Below are 15,218 nucleotides of genomic sequence, written 5' to 3'. Positions count from 1 at the left end.
TTTAAATTCTACATGTAAGTAATTTTAATTACATTGTAATGTACATTGTAGTTCTAAGGGAGACAATCCATTTTGCTTCCAAACCATGTCAATGCTGTCCATCAGTCATCATTAGTAGGAGTCTGTCGATAGGAACTAACAAAACTTTTAATCAAGATTTTATCACTTTGGGGACTTACATGTATGTTGTTGTTTCATTTTTTTTAAGTTTTGTTTTGTTTTTGTAGACTTCATTACAATATTATAACAACATTTACCACTTGTTTTTTTGTAAGTAATTTTAGTGCAAAAGAAATTTAAGTTTTAAAGTCCATATGACAATAACTTAATTATAGGTCTATTTTGATGTATCAATTAAGTTTTCTTCCAATTCAAAATTACTGTGAAACATTTTAAATCAAGCCATTGCACATCATCAATAATTAGACTGATTTTAAGAGAAGAGTTATTGCTCCTGAGTTTTTCAGTGTCCAGAAAGTTACTTACAATTGTTGAAATCAAGAAAATCTGATATTTTTTTGTGTAATTTGTCTTTTAATTTTGTACAAACATAAAATGTAAAAAAAATACATGTATATATATATATATTCTACGAAACTCATTGTGTTTGCTTGCAGGGGTAAGTTGTAATGTCCTCCCTTGCCAGGAATTTTGAGTGATCATAGGTAATTTTTAAGGATTGGTTGTTTTTAACTTTTCTGCATCCCCCAAAATAGCAGAAAATACAGACAGGGATTATAAGACAATGTTTCAAGGTAAGGCAAAACAAAAATGTGTGTTCACTGTAACCCGACATACATTGTACCCTATTTGTTTGCCGCCAACACTGAATTTTTTATCAGGAAATTTCAATTTCTGGAAATTTTGTCCTTGATCAGTAACCATTTCCTCAATTATTGTACAAAATGGAAATAAAAAAAATTGACCAACCGACTGACCCTATTTTTTCAGGATGCGACTGTAAACACATTTGTTTGCCTTATCTCTTGGAAACGAGTGATTGATTTAACGATAGATGGTACTTCCATGAGCAAGCACATTGAATTGTTTGGTGTGAAGATAGGATCAAGTGTCAAGCCAGTTCTTAATTACTGCCAAGTACACCAAATTGATGTTTGCTTTTTGACCATTTGATATAGGCTTTCCTATAAGTGGCTAACTTTGCTCATTTCCAACACAATGGTATGACGCCACATTATCTCTGCGTTGCTTTCACTGTAGTTTCCAGAAAAGGGCTGTTTTACTGTGGTCTTGTTGATGTTTTCTTAAGATGTGTCCAATCCATCTGTATCATCTGATGATGATGTTCATGTCTTCCTGCTTGTATCTAGTAAAGAGGTCCTTGTTAGAGATCATATAAAAGCAGATTCATTTCAATTTAACTAGTATAACAAGATTTTGCACTAGAAAAGTATGAAACAGTCAATTCACTGCTTTCAATCAATCAATCAGTCGATCTCTCCCCCCATCGACACCATGAATAAAGGATCCACAAATTCAAATAACAGAAGGCAACAAACAAAAACATGTTAAGATTCTAACAGTTGTGGATCCAGATAGATTAAAACAAATTTGCGGTCGTATCATTCCATTGTCAGTTTTGTCATTGTCGAGGTTGGTAGATATTTCTCGTCTGGACAGGAAGTATAAATGTATAGATCTTTATGAAAAATTGAAATCTGCATCAAGCTTCAATAGTGTGTAAAATTATGACCCAACCCTTCATGGTTTAACCCCTGCTTAGTATCAAGCTAAGCCCTGCGAGGCATTACATTTGTTTGATATGAAATAAGGCTCTTATGGAAAAGGGGAGGGGGCTCGGACTTTATGGTGAGTTACAAACTTTTTTTGCCGAAGCGTGAAAATAATTAATTTTTCAGCAGCAGCCAGGGTTAAAATATTTATTTGATTATAATCAAAATAGGGATGATGGAAATATTGAATTGTTTTTTTTTTTTTTATCGTATGACTGAGAAAAAAATTTTGGCTGAAATATGGAATAATCGTATTTTTTAAAACAAACCAGGCCATACATCCCCCTAAGTACAAACCTGATCTGTGCCTAACAATTGGTTATAATACAATAAAACCAGGAAACATACCGGACTAAGAAGGCAAAATTAACAAAATAAATAAAAGCGGGGAGCAGTTCTAATCTCTTTAACCCAAAAGGACCAACCACTCAACTGGAGAATACCAGATAATCTGTTAAATGTAAAGTAGAAAAGAGACCATGATACAGACACAGAAACAAATAAAACACTATAAATAATAACAGAAAAACACACACCAACTAAAGATAAACTAGAAATACTTTCAGCAAGTTCATAAAGAGAATACACCCCCATTTCAAATGCAGTTGAATGTGTAACCTGGAAGTTCAACTTTCTCCCTTTGCAGTCCCCAGACAGTAACTGTATTTTTTCATGCACATCTATATATGATGCCCTACCTTCCTATAAAGTTCCATCAAAATCAATTCAGCGGTGTAGGAGGAGTTGCGCTTATGAGGTTTTAACATTTCAACACTTAAGTTGGATTAACTCCCCTTGGAGTCTGCTGACAGTAACTATCTTATTTCATGCACATCTAAATATGTTGCAAAACCTTCGTATAAAGTTTCATCAAAATCCATTGAGATGTTAAGGGAGAAGTTGTGCTTACGATTTATAAACATGAAACATACTTGATTTGGTTTATCTCCCTTTGTAGTCTCCCTGACAGTAACCATATTTCTTCATGTACATATGATGCCCAGCTTCCTATAAAGTAGGAAAATAAAAGTAAGTTGTAAGCTTGACTTTATGTCAAAAGAATATACCACACAATGTATCTGCTAGTCATTTATGGTTTTTCTTTCTTAAAGGACTGCCAAAAAACACATGTGATAAACAGATTAATGATCGTTTGAATATTGCCCATGTGATCAGTCCTTGAATGATATCATCCCCTTAACTCAGCAGATATCAATATCTCATGCTGATAAGAAAGACAATATTGAAATGTCAGAGTGATGGAGTAAGAACATTTTTTGTGGAGGATTCTGAATTTTAATCTCCTAATTATCCTAGCCCTCCATCAGCAAAATATGGTCAGTGCCTCATCTGGATATTGAGTTGGACTTGACTTTACCTTGGTTTCTAACAAGCAAGAAGCCCCCAATAACAATCCGATGAAAAAAAGAATTAATTTGAGAGAAGCTTAAAATGTGTGGTCTAAGGGAGATAATTAAAAAAACAAACAAACAAAAAAAAAAACTATTTGAAACAAAAGGCACAACACAAAACTTAGATATTTCATATACAGTGAAACCTGTCTAAAGCAGATACTTTTTTATAAAGATCTTTATATCAGTGTAAATGTAGATTTTGGAACCTTAGAAAACCAACAACCTATACAAGTCTTAGAGGAGCCAATTTAAATTTGAAGGATGTAGGTTTAGACAGGTTTCACAGTATGTAATTCATACAAAATAACATACATAGATAAATAAATATAGTGACTTTCCTCAATTAGTTCAATCTGTGCTTTTAGTCGTTAGCCCAAAACCTGAGGCTAGTAAAAATTGATTGGTGTTAGTGAAAAGTCTGAGAATTTCAGTTGCATTCTTATAAAGATATACTGAAATTGACTATTCGGGCTAGTAGGTAAAATGTTGATGCCACAGACTGTAACAGTTAGTAAGTAGCACAGTTTTTTTTTTAACATGTGTATTGAAATGTCAATTGTTATATCAAAAAAGCATAAACCCTTCAGATTTGCCATTGGAAAGCATTTATCACTTCCGATTTACTTTACAAAAAGATACTTGAACATCAGAAGTTTATCATGATGATCCCAACTGGTTATACTCCACCAAAAAAAGAGGGTCAGAGTGGTCTAGATACATTCTGGAACATAAAGAAGTCAGGCTGGTTTGTAGACAGTGAGAGTCTAAATCCATTCAGGAAGATTAAGGCGAAAAAATATTTGTGGCAGGTCCTCAGTTGCTGAATCCATGGATGATGATGAAATGCAGCCATCATCTCAAACAGCCCCATGTACATAGTACTGGAAGATGATATATACACAGTCAAGATGAACATGGAACAATTGAGATGAAAGCAGACTAAGATTTTGTCCAACACATTCTTCCACGCCACTGGAGAGACAAATGTCCCGAAAATTGAACAAGAATAAAAACATTGTACTTGCATAAAATCTGTAACCAATGAACTAATGACTTTTATATTTAACAAAGAACACCCAAACCTGTCTTAACAGACAGACATACTGACACCCAGACCACTTCATACACTTGACATATTAACCAGAAGTATAAAAAACTACCTCCAATCTAACATGCTACAGACATACAGACAGACACGAGATCACTATATATACATTTGACTAATATACCAGAGGTATACAAAATATCTCAAAACCAAACAGACACACAGTCAGACAGACTGACCAAAAAGGAATCACCATATACACTTGACTGATTAACCAGAGGTATAAAAAACTACCTCCAAACCTAACATGTTACAGACAGACAGACATGAGATCACTATATACATTTGACTAATTTACCAGAGGTATACAAAATATCTCAAAACCAGACAGACAGACACACAGACTGACATTGAATCACCATATACATTCGTCTAATTAACCAAAGGTAAAACAAACACCTCCAAAACTATAGTGCAACAGATAGACAGACAGACTGACAGACATGGAATCACCATATACACTTGACTAACCAACCTGAGATATAAAAGCTACCTTCAAACCTAACGGGTGACAGGCAGACAGACTGACATGATATCACAATATACATTTGACTTCTTAACCAGAAACATTTTTTTTCATCAATTTACATTAATCATCAATCTGCTTCAAAAACAGGAAAAAGTGGTTTAAAACCTTGTCATTAATGACATTTTCAGGGGACATAACTCTAAGGAGTCAACAGATTATTCTCAAATTTGCATCAATAATAGATAATTCAGTCTACAATTTTTTTTTCTGAAATTAACACCATTGAAGGATCTGTATTTTTCTGCATACAATTGGAATTGTCATGAGAGCTGTTAAATTTTTTTAAAGAAAATAACAAAAAAATCTAGAGGCTCTAGAAAGCCTGAATTGCTCACCTGGTCAAAATAGTCTTTTTTCGCTTTCTAAAGTTGAACTTTTGACCTTCTCTTTACTATTGTCACAAGAATCATTTAATCAATAGTGTGCATCTTAGTTTTCAATTGGGTTTTCATTTATAAAACAAATCTCTCATAGTTATTTTTTTACTCTTCAGCCAGCACTCCACAGTATTGTAGAACTGCCTAATTTTGGTCTTGTAATCTGATGCTTTGTAACATTTATCACTTTAAAAAATTGTCAAGCATCTGTAAATCTATATATCTAGAAATAGCTCAAGCCAAGGCCTTCAGGATGCAGTAAAAATTTTCTGGAAACAAATTGCCCACAGCATATAGGGTTACCATAGAAACCATGCAAAAATATGCGAAAATTTGCAAAAAAGTTCATAAAATCAGGTTTAAAAATATCAAATTTCCCGCAAAATATCTGAATTTTTTATTTCAATCCCTGAAACTGTTCAAACTTTTCCCTTCAAAAACCCCTTCCTCATATGGGCATCGCCGGTTAGATTTTGAGCTATTTCACTTTGTAATCCACTTATTAAATTTAGCATGGTAAAAAATTGACTTACTTTCACTTTCACAATGAAGTCAAATTGTCATTGAAAAAAAGCCCCTTCAACATTGAATATATATAAAACATTGCAAAATACTTTTAAAAGTCCCCTTTTTTCCGAAAATGTTTTATCAACAATAGATTCTTCATTTTTAATCACTATAGCAACTACCGGTTTCCATTTATGTCATTTTTCATCCCTAGCCAAAAGTGCGAAACTAAACTAAACTGTGGAGTGCTGGCTCAAGGGCAATAAAATTCAACAGATCTTTATGAAAGGGTATTCAAGGGAACCAAGAGTCCAGCGGAAATCAAAAGAATGTAATCAAAGAATAAAGACCAGACATGGAAAACAGACAAACACAACAACAAGTAATAAAGGGAACCAAAGTTATAGCGGAAATCAAAAGAATGTAATCCAGGCACAAAGACTAGACATGGAAAACAGAAATATACAACAAAGAGTAACCAAGGGAAACAAGGTTATAGTGGAAATCAAAAGAAAGTTATCTAGGGACAAAGACCAAACACGGAAAACAGACAAACACAACAAAGTAGCCATAAAGTAACAAAAACAATACACACAAAGTAACAAAAGTAGATAAGCAACTCAGACTCCACTAAAAACTGGGAGCATGGACCAGGTGCACTGGTAGGGTAAGCTTCCTCTGCTTTTCTAGAAACACCCGCCGAGTCGCTCATACAAAGTCAAGTCCAGGATAGGCAAAAGAGGAAAGGAAAACTATGACACATTGAACAAATCAGTTTTCATGGTGCAGATGGATATTTTCAACAAAGGTCGGTCTCACCATGCTGATCAATCTTACCTAGTCAGACTTTAGCTAAACCTATTTGTTTACAGGTTATTTCCAAAAACCTTCAATCTTCAATTTGACCCCCTATAGTCTACTTTTAGTATCATTGGCCATAGTTTTTGGCAGATCAAAAATCCCCATATAACACTGATAAGGATATATTGTAAGATCTATTTGGGCCAAGTTTCAATCCATCGTAAGCTGGAGTGAAGAATGTTCATTCCGTATCTGGTGTTTAACGTTTGAAATGAAAAGCTGATTAAAATCGTTGCTTGTAACCTAATATTTGATAGATTTTGAAGATTTTTAAATTCATTTTTCTTGAACAGGCGCCATTTTTGTTTGAATTGTTATCGGAAGAGAGATAAAGCTTGTCAAAATACCGCTAAAAGACTGAGTACAGTCCCGATAATGGGCGAGGTCTGAAAATGAGAGGGCGACAGTGACTTCACTCTAATAGCTTTTGGTGTTGCCTCAGGGTTAAGTGAGCCATCCCAGGGCAACAATTTTGCCCGAATCACCCAGTAGTATGAGTCTGGGATCGTGGGTCAGATCAAAACCTGTATTGTATTGTCTGTCATTAATAGTGATACTTAGACTTTGCCTCTCCAAGTCTGCCATGAATAGTGATACCTGGACTTTGCCTCTCCGAGTCTGCCTTGAATAGTGATACTTAGATTTTGCCTCTCCAACTTAGTTTTCTGTTTTACTTTTGCTGTATAACTGAAAATAATTGACATATACAAAAGAGTAGTAATACAAATCATAAATGCCCTTACACAATGTTAATCAAGATAATAAGCATTTGGCTTCTTTAAAAATGACTAAATATAGTATGACTGCTGTTAATGTAAGGCCAATGTTGAATGATAATACATATCATGATATTATTGTATTGCTCCAAAGGTTTATTACGTATATTGTATCATGAATTATCTTACAATACTCAGCTCTAATAAATTACCTAATGCTAACATCAGGCAGACCTTCTCCTCCCCAACAGTAGCTTGGTATGAGGGTGACGTCTCTTACAGACTATGTTTTGCTACTGTAGACAACCATCTTAACTTTTTTCAATGTTGGCTCTCAACAAGCTACTGTAGACAACCATCTTAACTGGTTTCTCAATGTTGGCTCTCAGCAAGCTACTGTAGACAAGCATCTTAACTTTTTTCAATGTTGGCTCTCAGCAAGCTACTACAGACAACCATCTTAACTGGTTTCTCAATGTTGGCTCTCAGCAAGCTACTGTAGACAAGCATCTTAACTGGTTTCTCAATGTTGGCTCTCAGCAAGCTACTGTAGACAACCATCTTAACTGGTTTCTCAATGTTGGCTCTCAGCAAGCTACTGTAGACAAGCATCTTAACTTTTTTCAATGTTGGCTCTCAGCAAGCTACTACAGACAACCATCTTAACTGGTTTCTCAATGTTGGCTCTCAGCAAGCTACTGTAGACAACCATCTTAACTGGTTTCTCAATGTTGGCTCTCAGCAAGCTACTGTAGACAACCATCTTAACTGGTTTTTCAATGTTGGCTCTCAGTAAGCTCTTTAAAGTGTCATCATCTTGATTCTGTAATAGTATTAAGAAAACATTTAAGGAGGTAGACTTAGGATAAGGGACATAACTATTGAAATCAGTGTTATGTATGTATCATTTTCAATTGCATCAAAGCCCACTGAACTTTCATTTGAAATAGAATGAAATCAGTCCAAGTTACTTAGCTGCTTATATGAGATTGATGTAAAATGCTGAATAGAAATGTTCCAATAATTTGTAAGAGTTGTGCCCCTTATCCTAAGTCTACCTCCTTAAACAATATCAGAAGAACTCCAAACAACTGGAAAAAGTGGTAGACTACAGACTTCTGAGTAATCAGGCTTTTCTGCAGATAAACACTACTGCAAAAACTGCAGTTATCATTATATATGCCAGCTTGAATGGAAAAGGGTGTTGATCATATTGTCTGTAAATAAAACATTCCACAGTACATGCATGGGTGTTCCGACTCTGAAGTGATAACTTCATTAACAATGTAAATAATACAGAACTAAAGACAACATTTTGAAGTTCTTCAAAGATTTTTGAGTTTGTGAACCAATTATAGAAAGACAATCTACAAACGTAATGTCCTTTACTATTTTAACGAGACTAGCACAGACAGTACACATATTGTAAAGATCATGGTTCTCGCTGATATAGGCAATGTCTACTCAATATTAGCTCATTTTGAGAGCAAAATATCAGCAATCTGTTAGACATTTTTCTTCTTAAATTTCAAGTGTATTTTTTAGGTATTACACCAGGAGCATCCCCAAATTGTTCCCATAATTCAATTTTTCTTAAAATTTGTAGGTGATGTTACACTTACTGCAGTGTGTCATCTGTCAAAATTTTAAGAAAATACACAGAGTTTAAACAATGAGGACTTGTATATTTCTATTTTCTGAAATCTGAATCATTGCCATAACTGAACTGATATTTTAATCTCATTTTGACAATATTTAAATAAATAACTAAATATTAAGTCAAATAAAGCCAAAATAAAATAAGGAAACATTTTCAGCTATTTGCTTATATAAAAACCTCTATTTTGCAAAAAAAAAAAAAAAATCATTCAATTTTCGTATAAAACTGATTTTATATGGACTATTCATTGTTTCAGTTTTGGTTTCTGGAGGAAATTTTCAGTAATGTTAATATTCAATAAGGTTACCAAATATCAAATTATGATGACTTATATTGATGAAAGAGTATTGCCAGGCCCAGCTTAAGTCAACTAATGTTGGAAATTTAATGTAATACAAATATTAATACTTCTGCATGAAGGAACAAACTTATATACTAAACATAGTTCAAAGCTGTATAGATCTGTACATTTTATGCTTAATAAAGTTACAAAATGAAAACAAAATTTGAATATTTTATCTAAGGAATCTTGGTTTGCAATTCAAACGTCATTCTAAAGCTTCAATTTGGATTACCTCCCTTACCCTTGGTCTACATGCAGGGAACTTTAGTTAAAAGGCATGTTTACGCGATGATTTAACGGCTGAGAGGTTATCTAATACTATACTGAAACTGATACTTATTCAATAAATGGTTTACCTGGATATGTGGTTATTTCTTAATTAATCCAACCTCCATATGGGGGAGGTTAAACAGAACAGCTGTTATTTTGGCTACGCCTAGGGATATTTTTGTCACAAAAATTACAGTATTAGTCATAATAGAAAAGAAATAATTCCTTCCAGGGGTAGATTTGTACTCATTTTAACATGGGTTTAGCATTTGCATTTTCATTTAACACCTCACTATTGATCGGTGTTAAATAATCGAATATAAATGCTGTACCCATGTTAAAATGAGTACAAATCTACCCCCTACATGAATTATTTCTTAAATAGAAGCGTATGTTTATCATGCGTTTGGTGATCATTTAGCATTTGTTTAAGTATCGTGTGTGCGGGAAACCTAAACATCTCAAGGAGTGTACCTGTCAGGAATAACATCCCATGTATACATCTGCACCATGAAAACTGATTTGTTCGATGTGTCACTGTTTTCCCTTCCTCTTTCATCCAACCCGGACTTGACTTTTTATGAGCAGCTCTACAGGTCTTTCTAGAATAGCAGTGGACGTTTTACCTATACCGATGCACCTGCTCCATGCTCCCAATTTTTAGTGGAGTCTGAGTTGCTCATGTACTTTTGTTACATTGTATGTATGATTTTAGTTACTTTATGTTCTTTGTCGTGTTTGTCTGTTTTCCATGTCTGGTCTTAGTCCCTGGATTATATTCTTTTGATTTCCACTAGAATCCTGGTTTTCTCGATTACTCAATCCATATTATTGCTGTAGTAAGTGTTTTAACGAAATTGTTATTTTACATACTTTTTGCAACATACAATTTACAAAGGTAAATAAACTTTTTGCAATTCCATATCATTACAGGTACCTATAAAAAGGGAAACCAAACCAAAAGAAACAAAATAAAACGAAACGAAACAATTCAAAACGAAACAAAATGGACAGACACACAACAAATGAAAACAAAATCTAAAAAACTGTGAAAAAAACTATAAAGTAAGAAAGGAAAAGAAAAGAAGAAAATAAAATCATAAAAGTCATCATCATTTTTAAGAGTTGAAATGTGTTTCACATAATTTATAGAAATAGTTTACATATATATGCTTGCTGTACTAGTTTAAAAGGAGGCATCAAGGCTGGATAATTGTTGCATCGTCCTTTGATTTGACTTAAATCAGCCAACAATCTTTAATCAATAACAGAAAACATTTTATTATTTTTTCCAATAATTTTAGTCACTGCATGTGACATAATATACAACTGAGGTTGATAAGTAGTCATGGATAGAGTCACGAACGGACATACGGACAGCTACTAAACAAAATACTGTGATAGACATAAATGCATTTTCATTCATTTACAAAAAATCAAAAAATATCTAATGACTATGGTAAGACAAAGTGGACGAAAACGCCCATTTATGAATATCTATATATACATGTAATTATAAATATTTATAAATCATTTATAAATATATAAATGATGTTATGTAAAAATATTTTAATTCAATTATAAATATTTATAAATGAATTATAAATATTAATAATTGCCTTATATTTATGAATATTTACAATTCATTTATAAATATTAATAATTAATTTATTAATATTTATAAATCATTTATAAATATTTATCATTTAATTATATATATTTATAACTCCAAGACAATTACAAATATTTATGATTCATTTATAAATACTTATGATTTTTTATAAATATTTATAATTGATTTATAAATATTTGTAATTCATTTATAAATATTTATAATTGAATTGTTAACATTAATAAATGAATTATAAACATTCATAATTATTATAAATATTAATAAAAAGGCATTTTTATCCACTTTGGCTTGCCATAAATGAGAGAAATTTTCTTTGAAGTGTGGATCTTGATATATTTGTTAGGTGTGAACTGTGAGGAGGTTCCTAGTGTAAAAAACAATTTTAAATGAACGAAATCAACTCCATTGAATCAGGGAAAATCTAAATGCACTCGGCTTAATATAAGATCGTATAATAGCTTGAAATATCAACAGCTGGAAATTCCCATTTTTATATAGGTCATTCTATTGAAGCTTTAATGGTAGATTTACTCAATGATGTGGTTCATCGTAAATTTAACTTTTAATGAATGAAATGGCTTCGAATGGTCAGTTATTGACCAATGAAAAATATCATGTCTTATCCTAATACTTTAAACTTAACATTTAAAGGAAAGCATTAACTTTTATCTGATTCAAAATCTTTGAAAGTGTACGTTTTTGGCTGTGCCTTGGGTGCTATATAATATTACACTTAACATGAGAAAAAGAAGACATTCACTGTGCTATGGACAAGAATAATAGTACATACTTCCATACATACATATACATATGTTAATCTTGCTTCATCCTTTTTTAAATAATTATTTCTGTATACATCTAAAGATTTGTTGCAAGTACATATTTATTTATTTTCTCTGTTCCGTTTCGTATTTTAGTTTCGTTTCGTAATTTATAGATTTCGTTTCGGCTCGTCTTATTTCGTTTCGCATTCTATAGTTAACCTATCGTTACATATGAAAAATTACCTCAAAACATAATATCCCGTCATCCCTCCACAGGGTATTTCAGTGCTGAACGCTGCTGCCATTGCTTCTTATTTACTAATGTGTGGAAGAAGCCGGTTAACGCAGGGGAGTTCATAGATGGTTGATGTCGTAACAAACGGCATCGACATGGCAATCTTTATAACTTCCGGTAGTGCAACTCGTCCTTTTTAATGTTCGGTACTTTAGATGCTCGACGTTCATTCCAAAAATAGTCAATTATATGTACTAGTAATCATATGTTGATATATGTAAAATTTAATGTTTAAATCTCTTTTTGTGACTGAATTCCTTTGTATTTTTTCCCTTTATTATATTTCGAAATTATTGTATGTTTATTGTTCTGCTCACTTGCGCGCGTGTTCAATTGAAAAATATATACATGTATATTCCTATTCATAATAAATTTGTGAGAAGGGGTGTATACTCATTTTCCTCTTATGTTTTTTTTATATGTCATATGTGATTTTATCAACCTACACACCATTTCAGTTGCGAAATACATGTAGATAAAGCTAGAATAGAGGAGGACTGAGGAGAGGAGTAACTATATAGTTATGAGTAATCAAGGGAACCAATATTCGAGCAGAAATCCAAAGAATACAATCCATGGAAAGAGACCAGACACAGAAAACAGACAAACACAACAAAGAACATAAAATAACCAAAATAACAAAAGTGGGGCTGGTCAAAATGCAGGGGGGAGGTCAAGTTTTTTTGTCTGTAAGTGAAAAAGGGGGGTTCAGATTTTTTTTATAAATTCAAAGATGGGTCTTTTTTTTTGCACATGGATTTTACGGGGGAGGGGGGGGGTGGTCAACATTTTTAGTTAAGTAGAGCATTACAACAGTCAAATGAAAACATATTTTACCACCATTAAACATTTTATTTCATTGTCACATACATGTACAGTAATGTATATACATGTATGTATTTTATATGTCACTGGTAAAATCAAGTTCACACATCAACATAACCATCAGGACCTTAAACCTTTACAGTTATTAAATTAAATGGGTCCGACTCCTGACGATTTAATTACACTATATATATATAGAAAGGTCTGAAAAATTCCCAACGATGTTAGAAATGCAAATTTTTGATCGCTCCCTCCGCGGGACTCGAACTCGTACCGCTATGACATCTATGGCAACACCGCCTGCACAAAGTCCAGCGCCCTAGACAACTTGGCCAGCTAGGCTATACAAAAATATAGCTTTCGCTGGCCGGGTCATTCCTCCTCGTAGGTTTAATCTAGGGCTGTAACTTAGTACACGATGTATGGTAGTGAATAGAGTCGTCACATTCTGAGACGTTTGTATAATATTGATTTGTTGTGACATGCATCATTAATTTGATCCTCTATCCTACATAATAACATCTAAATGAACTCTCCCGTACTACCGTATGTCGTGTACTAAGTTACAGCCCTAGATTAATCCTACGAGGAGGAATGACCCGGCCAGCGAAAGCTATATTTTTATTTAGCCTAGCTGGCCGAGTGGTCTAGGGCGCTGGACTTTGTGCAGGCGGTGTGGCCATAGATGTCACAGCGGTACGAGTTCGAGTCCCGCGGAGGGAACGACCACAAATTTGCATCGCAAATTTGACAGTTCTAACATCGTTGGGAATTTTTCAGACCTATATATATATATATATATCTTGAATTCAAGAGCTGTGTCTAATTCTGCTTGATTTTGACCCGACTTTTCCAAAGTATGAAGTTTTGGAATTGAAGACTTGAAATTTTTATTGTAAGAATTCTTTAACATTTCAACTGCTTCTGCTAAGTAGATAGTTTTTTAATAGCAGCCAATTCCTGTCTGGGTCGAATTGAATCTAGACCATTTGTTAATTCTTCATTCAGAATTGAAAGAAAAAAGAAAAAAGAGGGCAACACTTGATATATGCTTCCTATGACACTAATCTTTTTAATAATTTCTCATAAGCTGTGAAGTCTGTTTTCATCCTGTTTCTTAACCTTTCTCTTGTTTTCCTTTTTTCTCTTCTATTTAAAAGTATGGAAAGAAAGCAACAAAATTTCAATGTGAATAACTTGTGAGATTCCTTTGGGTCATTTACTGTTTTATTTCAAAATGACCACCCCCCCCCCTTTCCCAGGTAAATAATGCTCAAGTCCCTTATTCGCAGAAGTTCGTCAACAATTAAATTTAATATACATGTAATTCAAACAAAAGAAAAATACTTTTACGTTTTTTATACGCGAGGCAACCACAGCATAAACACATTGATTAAAACAATGGACTGAACAAACAAGGACGAATAGCAGAAGTAATTCTGTACGAGATACATAGTTCGTTTAAATAGTCTGTCTACCTATATAGTTTTCACCAAAAGAGTGTGGATAAAAACTCGATCATTTTATTCGTTCAGTATATTTCGGAAGATATGACAAACATTTTGGTGAGTTAAAATTTCATTGAATTACACAAAATTAAAATAAATAACAGAGAGATGTCAAACGTTGTTATAATGACCAGTTACAAATCAAGTATGATTCCATGCGACAAATATTTGAGCAATTTCAAGAAATTACCACCCGGGTTAACCCGCTGCTTCCAAAACGGTGCTTATCGCAAATACGATTGACAAACAAGTTGAAAATATATCTAAGGGGAGTTAACTGTTATGTTCGATTAAATATGAACAGTATGAATTTTGGGCTGCATCATCTCTCAGTTAAAAGGCAAATGTTTAACTTCTAATAGTTTGATATATGTTGCAAGTTGATAAGACGCTTGTGTAATTCATTTTTGCCCGGACATTCACTAATCTTTGTCATTACAGACTTAAGGTAGTTAAGGTACTTTCGTTGAGGTTTCTACAAGGGGAGATAACTCTGTCGTGACGTCATTTCGTAGCTATAGAAACGTCGACGCCATTGCCTTCGCTTCGATCATAGCGAGGTGTTTTTTTCAATATTTCCCGGTCTTTGTTACTCAGATTATGCTTGTATATGGAAGAAATAAATGTTTTCTCTCAAAATTTTATTGCAAGACGAC

General features: G+C 33.3%; 1 long non-coding RNA gene across 2 annotated transcripts; it reads right to left on the bottom strand.

The window, feature by feature from the left end:
* LOC148600546 (uncharacterized) lies at positions 1-12,341 on the bottom strand. 2 transcript variants are annotated; one of them, XR_015918274.1, is made up of 5 exons: positions 12,178-12,341; positions 7,477-8,087; positions 7,146-7,235; positions 2,687-2,762; positions 445-1,327 (listed from the first exon to the last, which is right to left on the bottom strand). It is a non-coding gene; the product is annotated as an uncharacterized LOC148600546 (long non-coding RNA). The 2 variants fall into 2 exon arrangements; XR_015918275.1 differs by lacking the exons at positions 7,146-7,235; positions 7,477-8,087; positions 12,178-12,341 and adding an exon at positions 1-122 and having other exon boundaries at positions 1,161-1,327; positions 2,687-4,581.
* Positions 12,342-15,218: the final 2,877 nt, after the last annotated feature.

This window comes from Perna viridis, chromosome 13 (assembly GCF_037379345.1).
Source record: "Perna viridis isolate PV_CMFRI_1.1 ecotype Kerala chromosome 13, ASM3737934v1, whole genome shotgun sequence".
Taxonomy (NCBI): domain Eukaryota; kingdom Metazoa; phylum Mollusca; class Bivalvia; order Mytilida; family Mytilidae; genus Perna; species Perna viridis.
This window is presented reverse-complemented; position numbering and strand designations above follow the sequence as displayed.